Consider the following 25742-nt stretch of genomic DNA (forward strand, 5'->3'; position numbering starts at 1 on the left):
ACATGAACACTCTTTTTTTATGAAGATTTTTTCAAAATTTTTCAAATTTTTATGGTTTTTCTATGCCTTAGATGCTAATGCAAGTGCTAACATAATGATGATAAAAATTTGAAATAAGAACACAAAACACAACATCAAATGCTATCTCAAACCCTCCCCCAAACTTAAATCACACAGTCCCTTGTGTGAAAAAGTTGTGAGAGGATTCAAGATTTAAACACAACACAAAACACATCATGAAATGCAATGATATAAACAATGGTAAGGTGATAGTGGTACCTTAGGGATTGTGGAAGAAGTTGTCCACATCCATCTGCATGCTATCATAGGAGTAGTTGGGGTCAGGCTGGTGGCTTGGAGAAGGACTTTGGGGCAGCTCGACAATTCCAATCGACCTTGACTCGGTCGGGTGCATGTCCGAGTGGGTGGGGTCGAGCTGGACTGCGAGTCTCCATATCTTGAGTCTTCTTCTTCTATTCAGACTCCCTAGCTTTCCTAACCATGAAAACACCAAAGCAAAAATCAAAATACCAAAATTCCAAAGCAATATATACAGAGATACTTTAGGGACTTCCTCCCTAGTGAGCTTGTTTAAAGTCACTAAGCTTGACTTTGATGCCTCTTCAGGCTTGAGTTGGAGACCAAGGAGGTGATGAAATCCCCCCTGGTTCTACTTGAAAACATTTGTGTTCCTTATTGATCACTACCTCCTTAGCACTTGAACCATGTTTCTTCTTATCCTTGAGCTTTGGCCTTGCTCTCTTCAAAGTCCTTTTGTTCAGCTTGACTTGGAGATCCTTGACTAAAGCAGTCATTCCTTGAACAAAATTCTTAAGCTTCTCCACTAAATCTTCTTGAAAGGTTAGCTTACCCCTTGAAGCAGTTTCCTCACTTGAGACCTCATGATCCTCCTTTCTTTTGATAGTGTAAGGTGGATCATATTTTGAAGGCAGATTAGTGGGATTGTTGATGTCAAACTTCATAGTGAAGTCTTCAGTCAGGTGGAGCTTGATAGTCCCCATCTTCACATCAATAACTGCCCCAACTGTAGCTAAGAATGGCCTTCCCAAGATAAGAGGGTCTTTAGGCTCTTGTTCCATGCTCATGATTGCAAAATCAGTTGGGATCCTTGCTTCTCCTATTTTGATAGGGAGATTTTTAATCACTCCAACCACATCCCTCTTGGATCCATCTGCTAGACTGACATAGTAGTTGCTGTCCTTGAAGTCCTCATACCCCAACTTCTCAGCCACTGAGTATGGCATCAAGCTCACTGAAGCTCCTAAATCACAAAGGCACTTACTGAAGTGCATGTAGCTGATGGAACAGGGTAAATTGAATGAGCTTGGATCTTCAAGCTTTGTTGGGACAATAGCTGTCCCAATCTCTTTCAAATCCTTCATATCTTGGTCATTAGCCCTCTTCTTTGACATCTCAAGTAAAAAATCCTGATAGAGAGGGTATGGAGCATACTGTTCCAAAGCAGGTCCTCTCTCTTCTTCTTGGTAAGCAATGATAGTCTCTTGTATAGCCATTACTTCCTTCAAGACTTCCACTTCCTCTTGTTGCAAAGCAAGCACTTCCTCCCTCTTTTCAATGACTACCTCCTGTTGTATGGCCATTACTTCCTTCTTTTCAATGACTACTTCTTCCTTCAAAGCCATCACTTCCTTAATGACAACCTCTTCTTTCAAGGCTTTCTCCTTATCTTGTTGCAAAGCTATCTTCTCTTTTTTCTCAATGATCTCCCTGAGTTCTCTTATCTTTTGTGCCTTGAAACGTCCTGGGAATGGTAGAGGCGGTTTGTAAGCAGGAGGAATGTATCTAGCAGGCTTAAGAGCTTATGTGTCTGCAACTCGATCAGTCACTCGATCATGTACTCGATCGTGTGTGTGTGGTCGAGCACCTGGTCGAGTGGTTTCTCTGCCTCAGTCTGCTGAGTAAAACCTTCACTCTGGGCTTCAATTAGTGACCAACCCTCCCCACCTTGAACCTCACTGTCCTCAGTGACATATTCCTCATGGAGATGGATAGCTTTAACAGTGATCTCCGTTGGGTATGGTATAGCTTGTTCAGGAAGTTGGTGTGGATTAGGAGCTGAAGTAGAAGAAATGGAGCTCTCCATGCACTGGAATGAAGAGGTCAGACTCTCAAGCTGGTTACTCAGGTCATGAGAATAAGAATCCAATGTGTGGTTCAGCTCTCCAAACTGCCTTGCTGCCTCAATCTGCTGATTGGCTTGCCCAAGCAATAATTGTTGCATCATAGCTCTTAAGTCAGGTTCTTGGGCTTGGTATGTCTGAAATGCTGGAGGGTGACACCATTGAGGCTGGAAACTTTGTTGTTGGTGCATAGGTGCATAATGGAACTGACTGCCTTGAAACATGGTTACTGACTCAAACAGAAAACACAAACGATTTTTTTGCCAGGCAAACGACTGAGCACAGGCTCAAGTAGGAGGTCAAGTCGACTGGAAACTGATGGTTAAAGAGATCCGGGGTCTGGCTCGAGCAAGTGCTCGACCACGAGTCGGTCGAGCTGGGGTCGAGCTACTGGTCGAGTGGTACCTGAAATGGAACTTCAACCCAGCAACAGAAGATTCAAGTACAGCAACCTCACAAGTGTAAAAACGAACTTAATCTTAGACTAATATGGATCCTAAATGTCACAAAAACACACTCAAATGGGCAACGGCGCCAAATAGTGGGTGAATGATGGTGGATGTATGCAAAGATGATATATGAATGGAATGATGGATGGGTGTTTCAATTCCCCTTATGCTATTGCAGTACAAGAGGTATCAATCCTAAATGAGTGTTTGTGAACAGATAAGATGTGCATATGAATCTAAGTTAAGACAAATGTAATGATTGTTTGTCACTAACAATCCTAAGATGGAAATGTAAAGATGCAGAAAGTAAACTACAAGAACCAAGAACTAAATGCAAATGAAACTAAATGATTGAAACTGTAATGAAGCAAGAACAGAAACAGAAACTACTACTAATGAACTAATGCAAGACAATTAATGAACTGAAAGCTAAATGTATGCAACTGGAATGAAACAGGAATGAAATAAGACAATCACAAATCATAAACCAGAGTTCTGGGGATGAACTCGAGCAAGCACTCGACCGAGTGTAGGTCGAGTGAGAGGTCGAGTTGGCTAAATCCGGAAAACAGAGCAACACAACAAAAACAGAGCAACACTAAAACCAATCAAACAACAAGCAAGCTACAAGATTAAGACTTAGAAATCAATAAACAAAGAAGGTTCATGAGGATGGATTCATGGGAAGAACTAATCATTGTGGTCATCTAACTTGGTCAACAAATCTCAAGCAAACTTTGAGCTAACCTCTAGACATATAAATCTAAGACAAGTTTCTCCCACTCTAATGGTCAAGAAACAATCAAACCTATGCAATCCTAGACTTGTTCTCACACAGTAAAGAATCTACACAAGCAGGCATTAAGCAATACATCTCAAACCAAACAAGACCTCTAATCTCTTAGCAAGCCTAATGGTAAGCTCTAGATCTAGTCTTATCTATGCTCCTTAAACATTGGTGTGATGCTAAGGAGCTTGAAATCAGATCCTAACCTCTCAGTTCAAGATCAGCCTTAAGAACATCTAGCCTAGAAGAGATCTACAACAATCAAGCTTGACCAAATCACATAAACCACAAGATGAATCCTTCCTAACCCATCCTCAAGATCCTAAGAAGACTACTCACAACAAGACATGATGAAACAAATCAAAAACCCAGAAAATATTGAAACTTGCATTATTAGAAAGATAAAACTGAGATCTTTAATATTAATCAAAGGATGAAACTCAAATTCTCAATATTAAGAAAGTTATTGAACCAACAATATTGAAGAATCTAAGAGTTTTCTTAAAGAAGTACCAAATCTAATAAAATGCAAAAGGAATAATGCTAAAAAAAGGTAAAAACTAGGTTTTTGGGAATATCTAAAAGTCTGGACGCTTTGGTGGCTGCAGGTACAAGGTCTTATATAGTGGGGAAGTGGAAGCCCTAAATATAGAAAAAGTCAAAGCAGTCAACGGCTCGGTCAACTCGACCTGTGCTCGGTCGAGCTAGGGGTCGAGTTGGCTTCTCACGTGCAATCTCCACTCGGTCGAGTCCGCGTATCTGGCCTTAAATAAATCTCTTGTGGTTGGCTCAAGATACTATATAATAGTGGGAGACTCATATCCAACATATATTCCCATCCTCCTTTGAGGTCCCATCTTAGTTCTCTGTGGTGGAGCAATAGGTACATAAACGGCACATCCGAATGTTTTGAGATGGGATATGTCTGGCTCATGACCCGTTAATAGTTGAGATGGTGAATATTTGTGTTCACTAGATGGCCTGATGCGTATAAGCTCTGCTGCATGTAAGACTGTGTGTCCCCAAGCCGACACAGGGAGATTCGACCTCATTAGCAATGGCCGAGCTATCAATTGTATTCGTTTAATGAAGGATTCAGCTAATCCGTTTTGTGTATGGACATGTGCCACAGGATGTTCCACACTCACCCCCATGGACATACAGTAATCATTAAACGCTTGGGATGTGAATTCACCAGCATTGTCTAGACGTATAGTCTTAAGTGGAAAATCTGGAAAGTGTGCTCTTAGCCTTATAATTTGAGCCAACATCCTAGCAAATGCTAGGTTTCTCGTGGATAACAAGCAAACGTGTGAACATCTAGTTGATGCATCGATCATAACCATAAAATATCTAAACGTCCCACAAGGTGGGTATATTGGTCCACATATATCACCTTGTATCCTTTCTAGAAAGTTTAAAGTCTCTTTAGTGACTTTTACTGGTGATGGCCTTATGATAAGTTTCCCTTGTGCACATGCTACACAAGTGAGATGTTTAGGGATAACTTTTCTCTCTTTAAGAGTGTGCCCATTCGAATTCTTAATCAATTTACGCATCATGTTCGAACCCGGGTGGTCAAGCCGGTCATGCCATAGAGTGAATTGTTCATTGAACATTTTGTGCTTTGCCATGTTAGCTTCTATCATATTGATCTTAGCATGGTATAAACCAGTGGCTAGTGCAGGTATAGTCTCTAGGACCTTCTTATGTCCTTTCACAATTTTTATAATGTATAGGAATTCTTTATTTCCTTCACCCTTAGTTTCAATATGATAACCATTCAATCTAATGTCTTTAAAGCTCAATAAACTTATCTTAGAGCTGGGTGAGTACAAGGCATCACTTAGTTCAATATGTGTGCCATTACGTAATAATATGTGAGCTTGGCCGTAGCCTTCTATTAAGCTTGCTATACCCGCAATTGTACTAACATATGCACTTTTCATTATGAGGTTTATGAAATATCTTTTGTCCTTCAATATTGTGTGGCTGGATCCACTGTCCACCACTAGTACACTCATGTACTCGGCCATTTCTATATATAGGACAATCTTTTAATAACACAATTATATAAAATAAAATCTTTGAATTTAAACCAAAATAATTATCCAATACATAAACCGAAATTAAATCATAAAAGCATAGAAATTAAACCGAAATTTAATCATCATTCTTAAGGCAATGGAAGTCTCATATGCTAGTGAGTCATCATTCTCATAGTCGAAGTCTCCTTCACCATCGAGATGCACATATTTGGCTTCTGGGTTCTTCTTCAAGACCTCTTGATATGCATCAATAAGATGTTTGGGTGTTCTGCAATTCTTGGCCCAATGGTTAGACATACCACATCGGTGACAAACCGATTTAGCCTTGGATTGTGGTTTAAATGACCCACGGCCTCTACCACCACGGCCACGGCCTCCACGGCCATAACCATCAAAACGGCTAGCTTGGCCTCCTCGACCACCACGTCCTCTGCCACCACGGCCACGGCTATAGTGTCTTTCTCTGTGGACATAGTTGGTATCCTTAGGCTCTTTAGGCTCTATAGAGTTTTTCTTTGCCAAATCAACCTTGTGTGCTTCTGGTAATGGGGTTGTACCAGGAGGTCTCATAGCACTATTCATCAGCAACAGTTCATTGTTCTGCTCAGCTAGTAGTAAACACGAGATAAGGTCCCCATAGTTGTCAAAACCCTTTTCCCGATACTGTTGCTGAAGGACTATGTTGTGAGTGAAAAAGGTAGACAATGTCTTCTCTAGCAGCTCTTTCTCGGTCACTTCAGTACCACACAACCTAAGGAGTGAGACAATCCTAAAAAGCTCAGAGTTATACTCATCCATGGATTTGTAGTCCTTGATCCTTTGGTTTTTCCAATCAAACTCAGCCTTTGGTAGGAGCACGGTCTTTTGGTGTCCGTATCTGCGTTTAAGTGCTGTCCAAAGGCCAAGAGGATCTTCTATGGTGAGGTACTGATTTTTGAGACTCTCAGCAAGGTGATGGTGTATGTGCTGAATGGCCTTGTACTTTTGCTTGTCAATACACTCATAATCTTCTTCAATACATTCAAACAAGTCCTTTGACTTCAGATGGATCTTAGTGTCCAATGCCCATTGCAAGTAGTTGTCTCCAGATGCATTCAAGACACCATAATCTAAGTTGTTGAGCCTTGCCATCTGTATAACACAGAAATAGACAACCGATCATTAGCATTCGGTAATAAGAGACCGATTCATGCAATAAATATTAATTCAGGTCATGCGGTATTTGAGACCGAAACATGCCTTAGGCCATGCGGTATTTGAGACCAAAACATTCCTTGCCTCTTACAAAATTTTGTGGTTTAATTCATGCATGCAAGACAATAAATCTACTAGCATACAACAATTTCCTTTTTACTTGATAGAATTTCCTTTTCTTAAGTTTTCCTTTTCAAACTAGGATTAAGGCAAGTTTTAGTAAATATTTTTCTTAAATTTAGGATAATTACTTGAATTGAATTTAGAAGTTATCCTAATAATTCTAACAGCCTAGAACAATTTTATGTGTTCGAGTTTTATAGTTTATGCAACCGAAAATTTCACATGAACAGTTTATGTTATAATTGGATCAATATTGTTTCTATGTAAGTTCTGATTTTAACAATCCTAAAATAAGTCTATCCAATTTGATTTTAGGGTTCATGAAGCTTGATTATATGCAGAAACAGTTTATGCAATAAACAGTTCTATAATATCCTATACATGATCCAATTTTCTTATGATGCATAAACAACCAAGCAATAACAATCAACCAAGTTTTAATCATAGTATAATTTGGTTTAATTCTCAAACAATCTATGCAACCCTTAAGTTTTCAAAGTTATAGGGTTTTAGCATAAAACTTGTTTGTTGATTGTATACTTTGTAGTTTTAGGGTTCAATAGTTTTAGATCCAAGTTCGATTATATGGTTCTATAAGTTTCGATTTTACCTTAACACCAAAGGGGTCTGACCGGTTTTGATCTGGGAGCTAAAGACCTCAGATATCTCTCACGCACCTCGAACTTGGATGGACCACGAACCTCGAACAGAAACCGCAACAGCTTCCCACGAACGGATCTCGGACCGCTCCTTGTATCGCTCTCGTACCGGAACCAAGAACCTCGAACAAGTTTCGGATGGAACTTAATCACGAGCACAGGCTGCTCAAACTGATTTCGAACAAGAACTAGTCACGAACAAGGGTTGATCGTGAGCTAGTAAGGGAAGAAGGGTTCGGGAAGAACAAAAGAACAGAGGCGGTGGTTTAGGGTTTATAGGGTTTTACTCAGCTGGATCTTTAGGGCAATCGTGCTGATAACGTGTTGTAAAACAAGAGGATTCAAAGTCTAGAAACTCTTATTCTTATTAATCATTATCGAATAGAGGTTACATATCTTATTACATAAAGTTGGATTTTGAAAGTTAGCCATTAACAAGATTTTGACATGTGTCAAGTTATCAATCTCAGATTTTGACATGTGTAAAAGTTAATATTTGTGACAACCCGTCCCGCGGACCCCACTAGCCCACCGCTAGCTGCCCTAACGGACCGTCCGTGGACTCTGCTAGCCCACCGCTAGCCGTCCAACAGACTCCAAGCTGGCTCTGCAGGGCATCGATCCTAACCCATCACTGTGGATATCCCAATCCACCAGTAGGTTATTGGTGCGCCAGACGTTCCTCAAACCCTAGTCCCCACCCTTTAACAACCTTCCCACAGGACAAGCTGTCACCAATTGACCTGCAGATCAATTCGTGACAGCTTGTCCTGTGGGAAGGTTGTTAAAGGGTGGGGACCAGGGTTCGAGGAACGCCTGGCGCACCAATAACCTACTGTGGATTTGGATGAATAGTTCCATTTGCCCGGTGAGGGGTTAGGATCGATGCCCTGCAGGGCCAGCTTGGGTTCTGTTGGACCGGCTAGCGGTGGGCTAGTGGGGTCCACGGACGGTTCGTTGGGGCAGCTAGCGGTGGGCTAGTGGGGTCCGTTGGACGGGTTATCACAGTCTACCACGAGACTATGGGTCCGGTTGGGGTTTTTCAATTTTTTACACCTGCTCGAAATTTTTGGTTCAGGCTTCATGGCCACTTTTATTTGGGCCCAGTTGGACTTTGCAGGTATTGGACTGTTTCAATATATTGGGCTCTTGTTGGTTTCAGGATTGTTTTTGTGGTTGTCTACGAGTTTCTTACTCTGTTTATCTTCCTGAGGGCTGGGCGGATAGACGTGTGACACAACAATTGGACTTTATTTATGAATATTATTAGTTGGAATTGCCAAGGCCTGGGTAATAAGGCAACCACTGGTAATCTTAGGGATTTATGGCATAAACATCGGCATGATTTTTTATTCTTGATGGAGACAAAACAACCTCGCACTGTTTTGGAAAAATATGTAGGGCATTTTGGGTATAAAAATTTAACCACGGTTGACCCTATTGGTTGTAGTGGCGGTTTGGCGCTTTTTTATAATCAGGAGGATTTTAACGTCTCTATTTTATTCGAGTCTAAGCGGTAAATTGATATTGAAGCAGCATATAAAGGACGGGTCATCTATTTAACATTTGTTTATGGTGATCCTGTACCCAAGAACCGTGATATGGTGTGGGAGCGGTTACTGCGGACTGGTGGGTCTCGGTCATCACCTTGGTATTGGCCAGCCATGCAGATTTAATTGGCCAGCCATTGGTTGTTGAGTCTGGTTTTCGGGGGCCACCCTTTTCTCTTCCCATGTTTTTTATAGGCTTTCGTTGTTTCGTTGATGGCTCTTGGAAGTCAGGCGACCGTTTTGCAGGAGCTGGCTGGTTTTGTATCAAGTCGCAGGATCCGACGCCAAGCATGGGAGCTACTAACTTTCGAAGAAGTCTTCCCCCCCCCCCCCCTACATGCTGAAGTCGAGGCATTCATTTGGGCAATGCGCTGCATGATCGGGCATGATTACCGTGAAGTGGCGTTTTACTCAGACTGCGCTGATTTGGTGAAGATGGTGTTTTTGCCACACGACTGGCCGGCGTTCTCCACATATCTCGAGGACATCACGATGGACGGGGAGGAGTTTTCTTCTTTTTCCTTATCCCTTATTCCTAGGACTGCAATTGTAAAAGTGGATCTCCTGGCACGCTGTGCGCGCACATCTCCGCATAATGTTTTGTATGTAAACAATTTCCCTCCGCATTGGCTCATCTGAACTAATCTTTTGTTGACAAAAAAAAAAAGACATGAACCAGGACAATACATCCTTCCTACCAGATTTCCGGAAAGAAAAGGATATGTTTGGAAATGAACATGTTACAAAAATACTCCACAGTCTAAGATGTGCCACAGTCTAAGATCTGAGACAACATTAGTACATGAAGATGGAAGTTTGTTTTAGTTTCACTGATTATGAATCTGGAGGAGTCCATTCAACTAATAGTTAACAGACTCTTTTATTTTCTTGTAAATAGTTGTTTGTTTCTCATATAATAGTTTTGACTGTCAAAGTAATTTAATTAATACGTTAGACGTACTGTATTCGTGAAAAAGGGACATTAATCTGTTAATTGAAAAAAATTCAAGCTCCATTCTAGTTAGCGTGTAACAACTTTAAAAAGAAAACAAAAAAAAATCTTTTGGAACATTATTTAGTAATAATCGAACAAAATATTAAAGCTTAGAAAATATCAAAGTACTCAAAAATTCTAGGTAATATGAAGAAAGAAGAAGGAAAACATCCAAATGAAAATATTTGTGAAAGTTTTCAATGAGAAGGGAAGAATTTGTTGAGGCTGCAAGGTAGACAAAAAACTCATCGTTTCGCACATCTAGGTTGTATAGTCGAAACTTTTCCCACCATTTCAGCCTGCAGTCTTTCTTGACTTCATCGGTCTCACGAGACAGTGTGCAATCAAGCACTATCGCTATAATTGCCGCAACTGTTGTGTGCGACATGAATATCACTCTTATCACATCTTTGGACTGTTTTGTATTCATGAAATAATTCACAATTTAACAAGTCACAGAAAAAAGAGTATTTGTGATTCTAAAAGTGTGTCTCAAAGAAGATGATGAGCTTACCCAATTCGAACGATGATCAGACCGTCAACCTCCATTGTAATATTCTCTGAAATATTGAGGGACTGAAACAGCCATGAAAAATGAAAATCCCAAAATGAATTTGGTGCTGAAGCTATTGAGGTTGCAGAATTGTAGAAAGCTAAGTCCCACAGAAGCTGCAATTTATTGAATTGAATTTATTTTTTTGTAAGTGATGTTCATATATTTTACCTTGTTTTCCCTTAGTTTATTCACATCTTTTGCATCTTTTGCTATCCATTTTAACCATTATTGCATAGCTTTAGGACCAATCATGCATTAGAGTTTAGTTGCTTTGCATTTGCATCTTTTCATGCATAAACAAGTAATTTTGGAGCTTAAGGAGCATGGAAGCAATAGAGAAGAGATGTGAAGCAATCATGAGGAGGAAACAAGGGAGTTAAGGCTGAAGAACCAAGGTCCAGAGTCCAACTCGACCGCACACTCGACCAGATACTCGACCGTGTGCTGAGGAGGACTCGACCGAGTTAAGGATGCACGAGAGAAGCCAGCTCAACCAGCCACTCTACCGAGCACTGGTCGAGTTGACCGAGCCGTTGACTACTTTGACTTTTTGTATTTTTAGAGCTTCCACCTCCTCTCCTATATAAAGCCTTGTACCTGCAGCCACCAAAAGAGTCCAACTTTTTAGATATTCTCTAAACCTAGTTTTTACCCTTTTGGGAATTATTTCTTTTGCACTTTTATTTTTCTTAGATCTTGTACTTGAAAAAGACTAAATTCCTCAATATTGTTGGTTTCATAACTTTCTTAATATTGAGAATTTGAGTTTGATCATTTCATCAATATTGAAGATCTTTGTTTCATCTTTCTAATAATGCAAGTTTCAATATTTTCTGGGTTTTTGACTTTGTTCATCATGTATTGTTGTGAGTAGTTTGCTTAGGATCTTGAGGATGGGTTAGGATGGATTGATCTTGTGGTTTGTGTGATTTGGTCAAGCTTGATTGTTGTAGATCTCTTCTAGGCTAGATGTTCTTAATGCTGATCCTATATCTTAGAGGGTAGGATCTGATTTCAAGCTTCTTAGCATCACACCAATGTTTAAGGAGCATAGATAAGGCTAGATCTAGAGCTTACCATTAGGCTTGCTAAGAGATTAGAGGTCTTGTTTGGTTTGAGATGTATTGTTTAATGCCTGCTTGTGTAGATTCTTTACTGTGTGAGAACAAGTCTAGAAATGCATAGGTTTGATTGTTTCTTGCCATGAGAGTGGAAGAAACTTGTCTTAGATTTATATGTCTAGAGGTTAGCTCAAAGTTTGCTTGAGATTTGTTGACCAAGTTAGATAACCACAATGATTAGTTCATCCCATGAATCCATCCTCAGGACCTTCTTTGTTTATTGATATCTTAGTCTTAATCATGTTGCTTGCTTGTTGTTTGATTCGTATTTGCATTGCTCTGTTTTTATTGTGTTGCTCTGTTTTCCGGATTTAACCAACTCGACCTCCCACTCGACCTACGCTCGGTCGAGTGCTTGCTCGAGTTCATCCCCAGAACTCTTGTTTATGATTGGTGATTGTCCTGTTTCATTCCTGTTTCATTCCAGTTGCATTCATTTAGTTTTCAGTTCATTACCTGTCTTGCATTAGTTCATTAGTAGTAGTTTCTATTTCTGTTCTAGTATCATTACTGTTGCAATCATTCAGCTTCATTTGCATTTAGTTCTTAGTTCTTGTAGTTTACTTTCTGCATCTTTACATTTTTATCTTAGGATTGTTAGTGACAAACAATCTTTACATTTGGCTTGACTTAGATTCATATGCATATCTTAATTGTTCACAAACACTCATTTAGGATTGATACCTCTTATACTGCAACAGCATAAGGGGAATTGAAACACCCATCCATCATTTCATTCATATCTCACCATTGCATACATTCATCATCATCATTCATTCACCCACCATACAAACCATGTTTCAGTAAGACATGATATATATTACTAGAGTATTGTGATGAAAAGACTTACACACAAAACACAAGACAATACAGTAAAGAGATGCTATGATTGGTAATGCTATGGACGCGAAAAAAGCTCCAAACTTTCCTGCATTTTGATCAAAATAAGACTAGATTGGTAATAAGTATTCAACAAAATCAATTATACATTTTAATAGGAATATAAAGGTTTTATAGTAAAAAATATTACCAAAAATGGAGAGAAAAAGCATGAAGGCAGCTGATATTTGTATCACTCTTCGACTCCCAATCTTAGTCATTGCCAAAAGTCCAACATTTTCTCTAAATATTAAGTTACGTACACCCATATCAAAACCATATCATTAGCTTTTAAAAACAGCATAAGGGGAAATTAAAAAAAAAAATGTAATGTTGAGATGAGTTTTGTTACGTTGATGTTGTGATCCCTGTGATACCTCCAAGCATGCCATTGAGTAATAGCTGTAATACTCCAATTCCCTACAAATAATTTTAAAAATTCATGAGATGATGAAATAAATAGTTAATAAACGGTAAAATATTGGTTTTCTCAAAAGTGACTTGACTGAACTAATGTTAGACTAACCAGACAGCCAATACCACGACTAACAACTGATGGTGGGATGGGCGTCGCGCTTCCATATCTTGCGGATGCGTAGAACAAACCAGTAGACTAACATAGTACATAAAACTTATCATTCTTCATGCTTAACAATAGTAAGCTAATTAAAATATTATATTCTTTGATTTTTAATAGAAATTTCATATATAAAAATAAAAGGTTAATCTCAAAGAGAGTAACGAAAGACACAGCCATCATCGCGAACGAATCAGTTATGTTGAAAGTTGGGCTTTCCCATTGAAATGGATATGGTATGTATATCCTATTGTTCACATAAAAATAATATATGAATATCAAAATATGTAGTAAAATCGGCGGAAAAAAAAAAAAAAAGAGGAACAAACATTTGAAATAGAAGAACTGACCAAGGAGTGTGGGCTATGAGACCAGTGAGACTTGTGGTCATAAACATCACTCGATGTGAGTAGTTGAGCGAACAACCATACCAGTGGAATGCATAATATTATCCCATAGCGGTCGCATCTGTTTCCATCCCAAAGCATCACCCCTTTCTTCATCTTGAGACAATGCGGTAAGTACTAAACACCACATAAAGTATATAAAAAAAAATTGTTAATTATGCCAAATCCAGGAAAAAAAGAAAAGATGCGAACTCTTAACAAGGATATTTTCTATAAAGCATGACAACCACATAAGTTAGCGTTTTCCAATTATTATACTTTAGATGATCAGTTTAAGTAAATGATCCTTTATTTTATAAAACATGTGTATGGATTTAAAAGAAAACAATTAAAAGATTAGGAAGCAATGATTAGAGATTTACCTGAGTGATAAATACAAGTATTAGCAATCCAGGAAGTCCCAGTTCAATCTTGCTAACTGAAAACGAAAGATTTTTAAATCATATAAATGAATATTATGTAAGGCTATAATTACAAGTCTTTTTACCAACAAAAAAACAACAAGTTTTACTATAAATGACCAATATTAGTATATATACACATATACCAAAGGGAAGCCGATATGGTATAGTCACAGTCCGGTAAATGTTGCCAAAGGAGCAATAGAGAGTGGTGGGCTTAGAAATCTGATGGTCACCAACCAATTATATCGTCATGCCTGTTTAATGGTAGAGTCCCAAACCATTATAGCAAAACAATATTAATTATTTACCTGACAATATTTCTCCATATGCCTAGAAAAATAGACGACAACTTGGAAACATCCAGTGATAATAAGAGCGCCTTGTATGCTTCTCATTGTTCTCACAAATCTCTGATTTATTTTAATCATCAAAATTTTTTTATTAGTACAAGATATATATATACGTTAATAATATTAATGCTAAGACTTACTTCAAAAGGATCAGTGTAGTAACTAGTAAGTGAATCGAGTTGAAGAAATGATGGTAGTGATAGGTATGATATAGGCATAAGAAGCCGCAGTGATTACAGGCAATCGATTTCCAAAGAAAGACTGAAACATTGATGTTAATCCAGACACAAATAGTAATGTTTGTATTATTTTAGCCTTTTCTGCCTGAAAATGTCAAAACATATGTATATAAAATTAAAATATTTATTTAAATTCTTGAATTTTTTTTTTTTTTATAGTTTTTATTACAATTAGAAATTTTCATTTTTAAAATCATGTGTAATTATGCGATGTTAAATAAAATTAAAACGTTTTATATAACTTATGTAGCAATTTTTTTTTTTTTTTTTTTTTTTTTTTGGTAAAAAACATAATTTGTTTGTCTAACCGAAAGAGTATGACAAACCAAATTTAGAAATTATGGTTATCAACTAAAGAAATAAAAATAGTCAAAATCAAAACTTTAAAATCAAAATCTAGTAGAGAGCATATTTATTTTTTGTGTTAAGATTTGTTAAGAACATATAGTAAATAGTCATATACTTACATCGCCACCTCCCATGAGTGGGACTAAGACTTGGAATGAGAACTGTGATGCCAAGACTCAGCAAATAATGCTGGAAACCCAACACTAAGTTTATTTTATTTTACCAGTTTTTCATTTGCCATAGAAAAAGCCTACCAAATTTTCATTTACTAACTAAATGCAGGAAGTATATATATATCATATAATATAAGAAAACCACAACAATGTCCATATAAATAATTAATGATGAGGGTTAATGCCTAATGCGCATCAAATATATCGACCTAATGATGATCTTGTCTAAAGGAAGAACGTCCTATCAAAACGAAAAAAAGGGAAAAAAATTTATCGTTATAATTTATTCTACTCATACATGCATGTGTTTATTCCAAGATATAGTCGTTCCAAAAATGTATCTCTTCAAATGTATTGTTTTTGTCGTCTACCTAATTCAATACACACAACTCCAGAAAATCTATATAGTAGCCCTCTAAAAACTAGTAGCAGTGATGGCCGGCTAATGGTTGGTGATCCCTATAGGCTAGAAGCCTTGGTAGAGTAATAATTGTACAGCAAATGATTAATTTTGTGATTAACACGAAGGAAGGAAGAACACAGAAGAGAGCCAGAGAGAGAGAAAGACGAACAGAAGAGAAAGAGAGAGAGACGTAGAAGAAGAAGAAGGTAAATGATTTGATTTGATTGTTTGATATGTATTGAGTATAGTTTATATTGGAATATATATGAATATAAATGATAGATGTAATAGTTTATATATGACCGTAAATTAGTAATTTTTTTGGTTTTTTGAAATGTTGAATATGTATAGTTATTAGTCACAATAATATATTGTTCATCTTGTTACGAGAAACTTTTTTTTTCAAAAGAGTGATGAAAACAACAAATTTTATGTTGCTAAAAATTCTCAAAATATATCCGGTTTTACATATTTAGTATCTAATATCATCTTTTTCTATAGAAAAATTTCCTCAAACGGTTTCCTAACATCATCAAACTGAAAACCTATTATATATAATTAAGTATTTTCCGACTAATTTCACCAACAAGATTTTGCATAACATCTTACATATAACTTTTTCTAAAGTAAACTAACAAAAAATAAGCAAAACATATGTGAAATCATATATATAAAAGTAGAGTTTCAGTCTCTCCTTATTGGTCCACTTGGCAAATTTTAACAAAAAAAAAAATTTATATTAAAACACAAATTTAAAACAATTAATTTTCACATTTAACTCACATAATATAAAACTGAAATCTTTATACCTTCTCCCTATAAATTATGCATTAACTTTATTTCTCCACTAAAATTTATATCAAAACACAAATCTAAAACAATTAATTTTCACATATAACTCACATAATATAAAACTGAAATCTTTATATCTTCTCCCTATAAATTATGCATTAACTTTATTTCTCCACTAAGTTGTATTAATCAATTGTATTAAAACAAATCAATAAATTAGAATTGTAACTCTCATTTTTCTAAATGTAATTTTTCATCATTTCTCTTCCTATAAATACTCATTATCTTATTCTCTTAGTCTATCACTCTTTCATTCTCTCATCTTCTTCCACTACTCTCAAATCTCTTTTTTGTTTTGTTTTGTTTTGTTTTGTTTTGTATTTTTTTTGTTATTGTTGTTATATGGGTTATAAAAAATCAAATCAAATATCATTGTAAAAGCTTAGTTTTAGAGTTTGTATGATATGTATATCTTATATATTTATTTTAATCTTTTAAAATGTTTATCTCCATTTTCTATTATATATTAACATCTTAGAAGTCATTATTTTCATACTTCCTTACAATATTCACCACACAATAAGATCATAAAGTTGAAATGATCCATATGTAATTATCTATTATGTCTCTGGTTATCTCACATATTCATGTATCCTTTTTAATAATTTATAAAGATCAATATAATATTTAAAGATCAATATAATTATCCATTTATCCATTTATAAAGACTATTTTGTTTTGTGATCCAATTATTAAATCTGCAGATATCAATATAATATATATATATATATATATATATATATATATATTTTTATGATTTGAGGTTTTTGAAAACAAAAAGAACATAATTAAACAATTGGTTTTTTTTGTGTCTTTAATCAAAATAAAAAATGATCCAAAAAACAAAACATATTCAACTGGAACTTAATATAAAAATAAAATATAATTTTAAAAATATCATTTCACTAAATTCTCTAAAGATGAAACCATTAGTATGAAATCTAGCACTATAAATTAAATTGATGAGTGAAAACCAAAAAAATATAAGTTATCCTTGGGATTTTAAAAATTATTGAGATTGAAGAATTCATATAATTTTATAAGAAAACTAATTTAGTTAGTCCCTTAAAAAGTAATATTTTTTATTTTGAAATATTATGTGTAAGTGTTGAGTTTATATCAACAAACAACCAAATCATGTGAATTTTGATTCAGCCACTTGGTATTCCTTTTATTTTAGGTTATAAAAAATTAAAATATTTATTTATAATTAAAAACATGTAACTCCATTTAACTCAAATGTAACTCCTATCTAATAATTGTACATTAATTCATTCCTCCTATTAACTTATTATCTTTCAAGAGAAATTATTTTTGGTTAAATTTTAATATTTTTTATTTTTTTTGGTTGGCTAAACTTATATGCATATTTTGGTTGGCTAAATTAATATATTTCTCATGTAAAATAATTATTTATAATATATTTCTCATTTCAAAGTTTAAAGCAATATATCATATATATAAAAGTAAGGTTTTGGTCTCTCCTTATTGGTTGATTTTCATTTAATGTTTTCTAATTTTTATTTTATTTTTTTATTTGCTTTCTAATTGCTTTAAACAATATTTAAGATCCAATAAACACAATACATTTAACTCACACATTAAAATAAAATTATAACTGAAAATAAAATAAATTATACATTAATCATATTCTACCACTCAATTTTATTCAAACACAATAAATTACTATTGTAACTCCATAGTTCTAAATGTAACTTCCATCCTTTCTTATCATATAAATAAGCATTCTCTCAATCTATCATTCTCTCATATTGACATTCTTTTACTATCTCATTTTCACATTCTCTCATTCTCTTCTACAATACCTCAAATCATTTTTCGTTTTTTTTTGTTATTTTTGATTTCTTATTTTTGTTGTATGGGCTGAAAAAAAAAATGAAATATCATTGTAAATTGTTAATGCTAAATTTTAATTTTAGAGACTACATGATATATATTTTACATTGTTCTTATTTTAAAAGATTTATCTCCTTTATCTAATTTGGATTATTATCTTATAAGTAATCATTATCTCTTCCTCTCCCACCAATATCAAATGTTGTTATATCTCATATGTGTTGTAAGAGTTTGATTCTATATTTTAATTTAGAAAGTATTATATATATATAGATATTACATTGTTCTATTTATTAAAGATTCATCTCCATTATCTAATTTGGATTACCATCTTATAGTAAACATTCTCTCCTCCTCTCCTACCAATATCAAATGTTGTTATATCTCATATGTGTTGTAACTTGTAAGAGTTTGATTCTATATTTTAATGTAGAAAGTATTATATATATTTAACATTGTTTTCAATTTTTATTTTATTTATATAAAAAATATTTCTTTTATATTTCTTGCCTTTATAATCTATTCATATTTATTTTTTAAATTTGCATAGTTAAATTTAAATTCACATATGTTGGTTTTAACAAAACAATCAACTTTATTTGAGAATTAGATGTTCCTATTCATTTTTAAACGATCAATGTGTAACATATAAGCATTTTGTCTTGCAATCACAAGTTCCATTTCCATTGCTTAACTCCATGGTTAAACTATAATATATGTTGTCCTATTTGTAGGAATAACAACATACTTATTTAATTTATTTAAAAGAGCAGATGATTAAACGAAATAAACATTTCTCCAAATTTTATAATTCAATCAGTGAGTGTACTTATTACTTTGAAAAACTTTTACATTGAAGTTCATAAAATCATATAAGAAAATTAAAATACTATATCACTTCAAATTTGGAAGGAAACACTTGGTATTCCTTTTAAAAAAAGTCAAGACACATATAAAAATTTATTAATATTTAACTCACTTTAAAGACATTAAAGGTCATTTAACTCAAAAATAACTTCTATCCAATAATTTCATACATTCCTCCCACAAATAAAAAAATATATATATATGTTCAAGATTGTATTTAAATATTACATAATTTTAGTTAGCTAAATTTATAGTCACATATATACAATATATACATAAGAATTTATATTACTTATTAACACCATAATTCGACCCATTATTTGCTTAACTCAATATTGGTTTCAAAGCCAACTAAAGAAAAATAGAAACGATCTTATTGATATTAGACCAAAACATGGGCATACAAACATAATCACTTACACGGAAGATATTTAAAAAAAAATAACTTATTATTGCAACATCAACGTATGAAGAGTTTACATAAGCAGTTAATTAGAAAATCTATAATACAATAAATGTATTGGAAACAATATCAGTCAATGATAAGATTGGACTCTCAAAAGCAAGAAACAACCTCTTCATAATTCATAAAAAATAGACGGCACAATTATACACATCTGAACGAAATGGTATAAACATATAGTATATAAATAAAAGTGACGGCAAAGCCCGTATATGCCTAATTAAAACGAAATAATACAAAAGAGAAAACGAAAAAGACCAAAAAAACAAAAAAGTGCCAACTACACCACAACCCACGCGTTGCGTGGGGAAGCACCTAGTATAAACAAAACATAAGTAAAATACTTTTATATATGTGTTTTTCTAACAAATAAAATAGACACTCAAATGTCATCATACTATCTCTTTTTTATTGTCACGTTAGAATTTTGTTAATTTATTAAAAATATATTATTTTGTATAAAATTTTAATACAATTCTCAAGTTTCATGTGATATATCTTATTTGAATCATTTGAACCGCTTATAAACATAAAATATGAAAAATCTACAAACTAATTAAAACCAACATTTTCTTGCAAATCTTTAAAAGTGACATAAAAGAAAATATTTGAAACACCATATATTAATTATATTGAGAAATAATGTAATTTTTTTTTTATGGCGGATTTGATATATGTTGGTGATTAGTGAGATGTTTTCTTGTTGATAAAAATGTGTAGGTCATGCCCAATTAAATGTAAATTACAAAACTAATTTGATTTAATTGTGTTTTTAATTTGTGTTGTTTTGTTTTAATGTAAAAGAAATTTTAGAAGTTAGTGGGTTAAATAAGTTAAATTTACAATTAAGATGATTAAAATTAGAAAGATTGTTATATATATATATATATATATATATATATAAAGATAAAAATTAAAAACAATTTCTAATGCATCAATAGGGTGAGAGATGTAACTCAACATGGAAGAATTATTAAGTTACTAAAATGACATTACAAATAGTTTTATAATATAATATTGTGTAAAATATTTAGAGGTATTTATTTGTTGATAAAAAATTACATATATATTATTAATATAGGTAATTCACGTTTAAATGTAATCGGTAAACCATAAAATGTATCATGATGTTATTTTATTTTCTTTTTGTATTATTTATTTATTGTTAATTTTGGACAGATGTCAAGCTCTTTTTTTGTTTTTGACAACAAATAAAAAGATAGAATGGTCTACAAAGGTAATAACATGCGGTTGGGTACGAACTTGTCGTGCCAAACGATCCGCAAGCACATTGTCCTTCCTGGAAATCAAGGTCAAAGAGAAATTCGAGAATTCGTCATATCCACCTTGATGTCTTCGAGATATGCTGAGTAGGCTGGCCAGTAGGAGGGAGAAGACACCATCTTCACCAAATATGAGCAGTTTGTATAGAACGCCACATCTAAGAAGTCATGAGCTATCATGCAGCGCATAGCCCAAACAAAAGCTTCGACCTCAGCATGGAGGGGGGATAGACTACGACGGAAATTAGCGGCGCCCATAAGCGGAGAGGACCCCTGAGACAACCGACAAACCCATCCCGCACCAACAAACCTATATGATCAGAACAACGGAAACCTGTGAAGTCAGGAGAGAGCCGAGTCCCCCTCACCCCCGGCCAAGAAACCGGTTGTGTGCGGTGAGGGAAAATCTCCTCCTCCTCACTCTGAGCTTCTGACCAAAGCTTTGCCTCACTTTCTGCTAGCCGTGCCACTTCGTCCGGTCTCTCGACCTCATTTTCAGAAACTCTGGCATTTCGGGCTTTCCAAATATACCATATAATCCAAGGGAAAGCTTGGACCTGAGCTCCCAGATTTTGTGCTCCTAAGAAAAGATCCCTATTAGCATAAACCAAACCGGTGGGGAAACCCTGGCTACCAGTAGGAACATTGGAGAGAGCCCAAGCCTGTCGCGCTGGTGGACACTCGAACAGCGCATGATTTATAGTTTCACCCTCTACCCCACACCGAGAACAAGTCACATCACAAGAAATACCCCGAGATCGTACATTGGCTGTCACCGACAGACACCCAGAAAGAACCTGCCACAAAAAATGCTGTAATTTTGGTGGGCACCGTACTTTCTAAACAGAGGCCTTAAGAGGCGTAATATCAGGACCATAAGCAACCACTGGGGTCTCCTGTGAGACTGCCATCTGTGCCGTATGATAACCCGAATTAACCGTATATTTCCCAGATTTTGTAAAGTGCCAACCTAGCGAGTCCAGTTGGTGATGAATGCTGAGAGGAATAGCGCCAATCAGATCAACGTCAGTCGGAGAAAAATGGTCGGCAAGCCTATCCATCTGCCAGGTGTTAGTCGAACGATCAATAAGATCATTAATTTGAAGTAAGGGATCCTTAAAAGAATCCTTGCTTTGTGTTGGTCTCGGGAATTGGGCTGGAGTCCAAGAATCATTCTAGATAGAAATGGTGTCCCTGGAGCCAACCCGTATAATCAGCCCTTTGTTTACCAGAGATCTAGCAGAAATGATACTCCTCCAACTATAGGATGGAGAGTATGACTTAAGAGGTACCAATGGAGTGGCATTCCGATAATACCTACTCTTAAAAACCCGTGCAAACAGCGACTCCGGTGCTTCAATGAGCAGCCATAATTGTTTTGCCAACAAAGCAGAATTAAAATCATCTACATTCTGAAAACCCAGACCGCCCAATTGCTTACTCGAACAGAGCTTCTCCCAAGCCAACCAATGCATGCCCCCGAATTGACCATTGCTACTCCACCAAAAATTTGACAATGCACTTGTAAGCTTTGACGTGATTATCTTCGGAATACGAAAACAAGACATCACAAAAGTTGGGACAGCGGTAGCGTCAGACTTTATCATCACCTCTTCCCCACACCGAGAACAAGTCACATCACAAGAAATACCCCGAGATCGTACATTGGCTGTCACCGACAGACACCCAGAAAGAACCTGCCACAAAAAATGCTGTAATTTTGGTGGGCACCGTACTTTCTAAACAGAGGCCTTAAGAGGCGTAATATCAGGACCATAAGCAACCACTGGGGTCTCCTGTGAGACTGCCATCTGTGCCGTATGATAACCCGAATTAACCGTATATTTCCCAGATTTTGTAAAGTGCCAACCTAGCGAGTCCAGTTGGTGATGAATGCTGAGAGGAATAGCGCCAATCAGATCAACGTCAGTCGGAGAAAAATGGTCGGCAAGCCTATCCATCTGCCAGGTGTTAGTCGAACGATCAATAAGATCATTAATTTGAAGTAAGGGATCCTTAAAAGAATCCTTGCTTTGTGTTGGTCTCGGGAATTGGGCTGGAGTCCAAGAATCATTCTAGATAGAAATGATGTCCCTGGAGCCAACCCGTATAATCAGCCCTTTGTTTACCAGAGATCTAGCAGAAATGATACTCCTCCAACTATAGGATGGAGAGTATGACTTAAGAGGTACCAATGGAGTGGCATTCCGATAATACCTACTCTTAAAAACCCGTGCAAACAGCGACTCCGGTGCCTCAATGAGCAGCCATAATTGTTTTGCCAACAAAGCAGAATTAAAATCATCTACATTCTGAAAACCCAGACCGCCCAATTGCTTACTCGAACAGAGCTTCTCCCAAGCCAACCAATGCATGCCCCCGAATTGACCATTGCTACTCCACCAAAAATTTGACAATGCACTTGTAAGCTTTGACGTGATTATCTTCGGAATACGAAAACAAGACATCACAAAAGTTGGGACAGCGGTAGCGTCAGACTTTATCATCACCTCTTCCCCCCCCCCCTCTTAGATAATAACTTCGCCGACCAGCCTGTAGTGCAACTTTGTAAGCGATCCCTAACAAACGAAAACACCTTAGTTTTAGAACCCCCCAGACTCTCCGGCAACCCTAGATACGACCCCATACCACCAAGGTTTGTAATGCCCAGAACCGAGTGCACCTCCAAACGTATTGGCTCTGGCACCCGATGACCAAACTGAAGCAAAGATTTTGAAAAATTTATCTGTTGCCCCGAGACCGCCTCATAATTCTTCAAAACATCCAGAATAGCCCCACATTCCTCCTTAGAGGCCTTACAATACAAGCTATCATCCGCAAACAAAAGATGAGTTATTGGCGGACACTTGTTTGCCACCTTGATGCCTGTAATCCGCTTATTTGTCTCTGCTTTTCGGATATTTGCAATAAGCACTTCCGTACATAGAATGAACAAATACGGTGATAACGGATCCCCCTGCCTTAATCCTCGCTCTGGTTTAATAAACCCATTCGGTTGTCCATTAAGCAAAACCTTATATTCAACCGAAAAAACATAATAAATGATCCAGGTAATCCATTTCTCCGAAAAACCCATTTTACGGAGTACCCGTTCAATAAATAACCACTCCACCCTATCATATGCCTTGCTAATATCTGTCTTAATGGCCATATACTTTGTCTTACACGAATTATTCGTGCGGAGCCCATGAAACATCTCTTGAGCAATCAAAATATTATCCGATATCAAATGGCCCGGGACAAAGGCGGATTGAGTTTCCGAAATAAGACTAGGGAGAACCTTTTTTAACCGTTGACATAGAATTTTGGAGATAATTTTATACCCCACATTACACAGACTGATAGGGCGTAACTCCGCCATCAGAGTTGGCTTTGCTACTTTTGGTATTAAACAGATATGTGTTGAATTTAGTTCCTTATCAAAAAACCCTTGTTGGAAAAAAGAATTCACCATAGAAAGTAAATCCGGTTTAACCACACTCCATGCTTTCTGGAAAAACAGAGCTGTCATCCCATCTGGACCCAGAGCCTTATCTGGATGCATCATAAACAAAGTCATCCTTACCTCCCGCTCTGTTGCGGGGCATGTTAATCGGGCATTTATATAATTCGTAATCACACTATGAACCTCCCCTAAAACATCCTCAAAATTATCCGGATTAATAGTAGTAAACAATTCTTCAAAATACGACACTGCGGTATTACAAATCGTCGAATCCTCTGTGGACCAGATATTGTTCTTATCAAAAAGACCAACTATCCTATTCCGAGCCCTCCGTTGTTTTGTCAGGGCATAAAAATATTTAGAATTCCTATCACCCACCCGCATCCAGCGGTTTCGGCTCTTTTGATACCAATAAATCTCCTCATCCTGATAAGCCACCCGTAGCTTTGCACTTAACTCCGAGATGACTTCCGAAGGAGTTGCATCGTCTGCCTGAGCCACAGACAGTTGACGCTTTAACTCCTCAATAACATCTTGACCAACTGGAACATTTGCCTTCCGCCACCGAAGATCGACCGCCTACAATTTGCTATCTTACCAACAAGGAACCCTGGCCGATGGCCCTGATCCCCATTCCATCCCGTGGATATCGCCTCCATCAACCCCTCCTTCCCGAGCCACCGCCTATCAAACTTAAAACTCCGCTTCCCCCGAGTATGTTTGGCCCCAATTACAGCCAACAAAGGCTTATGATCGGAACCAACCATGGGAAGATATTCTATCACCGTATCCAGAAAAATCTCATGCCAATCCTCATTTCCTAAAGCTCTATCCAAACGACACCGGATCGGTTTTTTATCTCTCCAACCGCGCCAAGAAAAGAAATCTCCAATATATGGAAAATCCAGAAAACAAGAATCCTGAGTCATACAATTAAATGAACGGAAAGAGGACAAAGGCCGAAGCTTTCCTCCTCTCTTCTCATGATTACCTGTTAACTCATTAAAATCTCCAATAACAAACCATGGTGAGGACCGCTGCATACCAATCAGGGTTAACCGCTCCCAAACCAAATCACGTTTTTTAGGAACAGGACCCCCATACACAAATGTTAAATTAAGTTTTGCCTTTGTAAACAGCCTCAATATCAATCATTCGATCAGACTCAAAAACAATAGAAACATTAAAATCATCTTTATTATAAAAGAGAGCCAATCCACCACAACCAATTGGATCAACCGTTACTAAATTAAAAAAGCCAAAATAGCCTACAAACTGTTGCAGAAAATTAAAAGACTGTTTTGTTTCAGATAAAAACAAGAAGTCTGCACGATGCTGAAACCAAAGATCCCTTAAATATCCTATTGTTTCCTTGTTACCAAGACGTCGACAATTCCAGCTTAGGATCTTCATGGATCAAGCAGTTGGCTTTGGTGGTTTCTCACCCATCGCTCCTTTCTCTGTTTCCTGGTTCTTCGGGTTTGGACCATCTCCTTGCTGGTCAGACCAAGGCGCAGGCCTCTTCTTTGGA

At 36.3% G+C, this 25742-nt stretch overlaps 1 pseudogene; it reads right to left on the bottom strand.

The window, feature by feature from the left end:
• Positions 1-10163: 10163 nt before the first annotated feature.
• Positions 10164-21806, bottom strand: LOC104772598 (putative nucleobase-ascorbate transporter 10; annotated as a pseudogene).
• Between the last annotated feature and the right edge of the window lie 3936 nt (positions 21807-25742).

Source organism: Camelina sativa, chromosome 20 (assembly GCF_030686135.1).
Source record: "Camelina sativa cultivar CO46 ecotype springtype chromosome 20, ASM3068613v1".
NCBI lineage: Eukaryota > Viridiplantae > Streptophyta > Magnoliopsida > Brassicales > Brassicaceae > Camelina > Camelina sativa.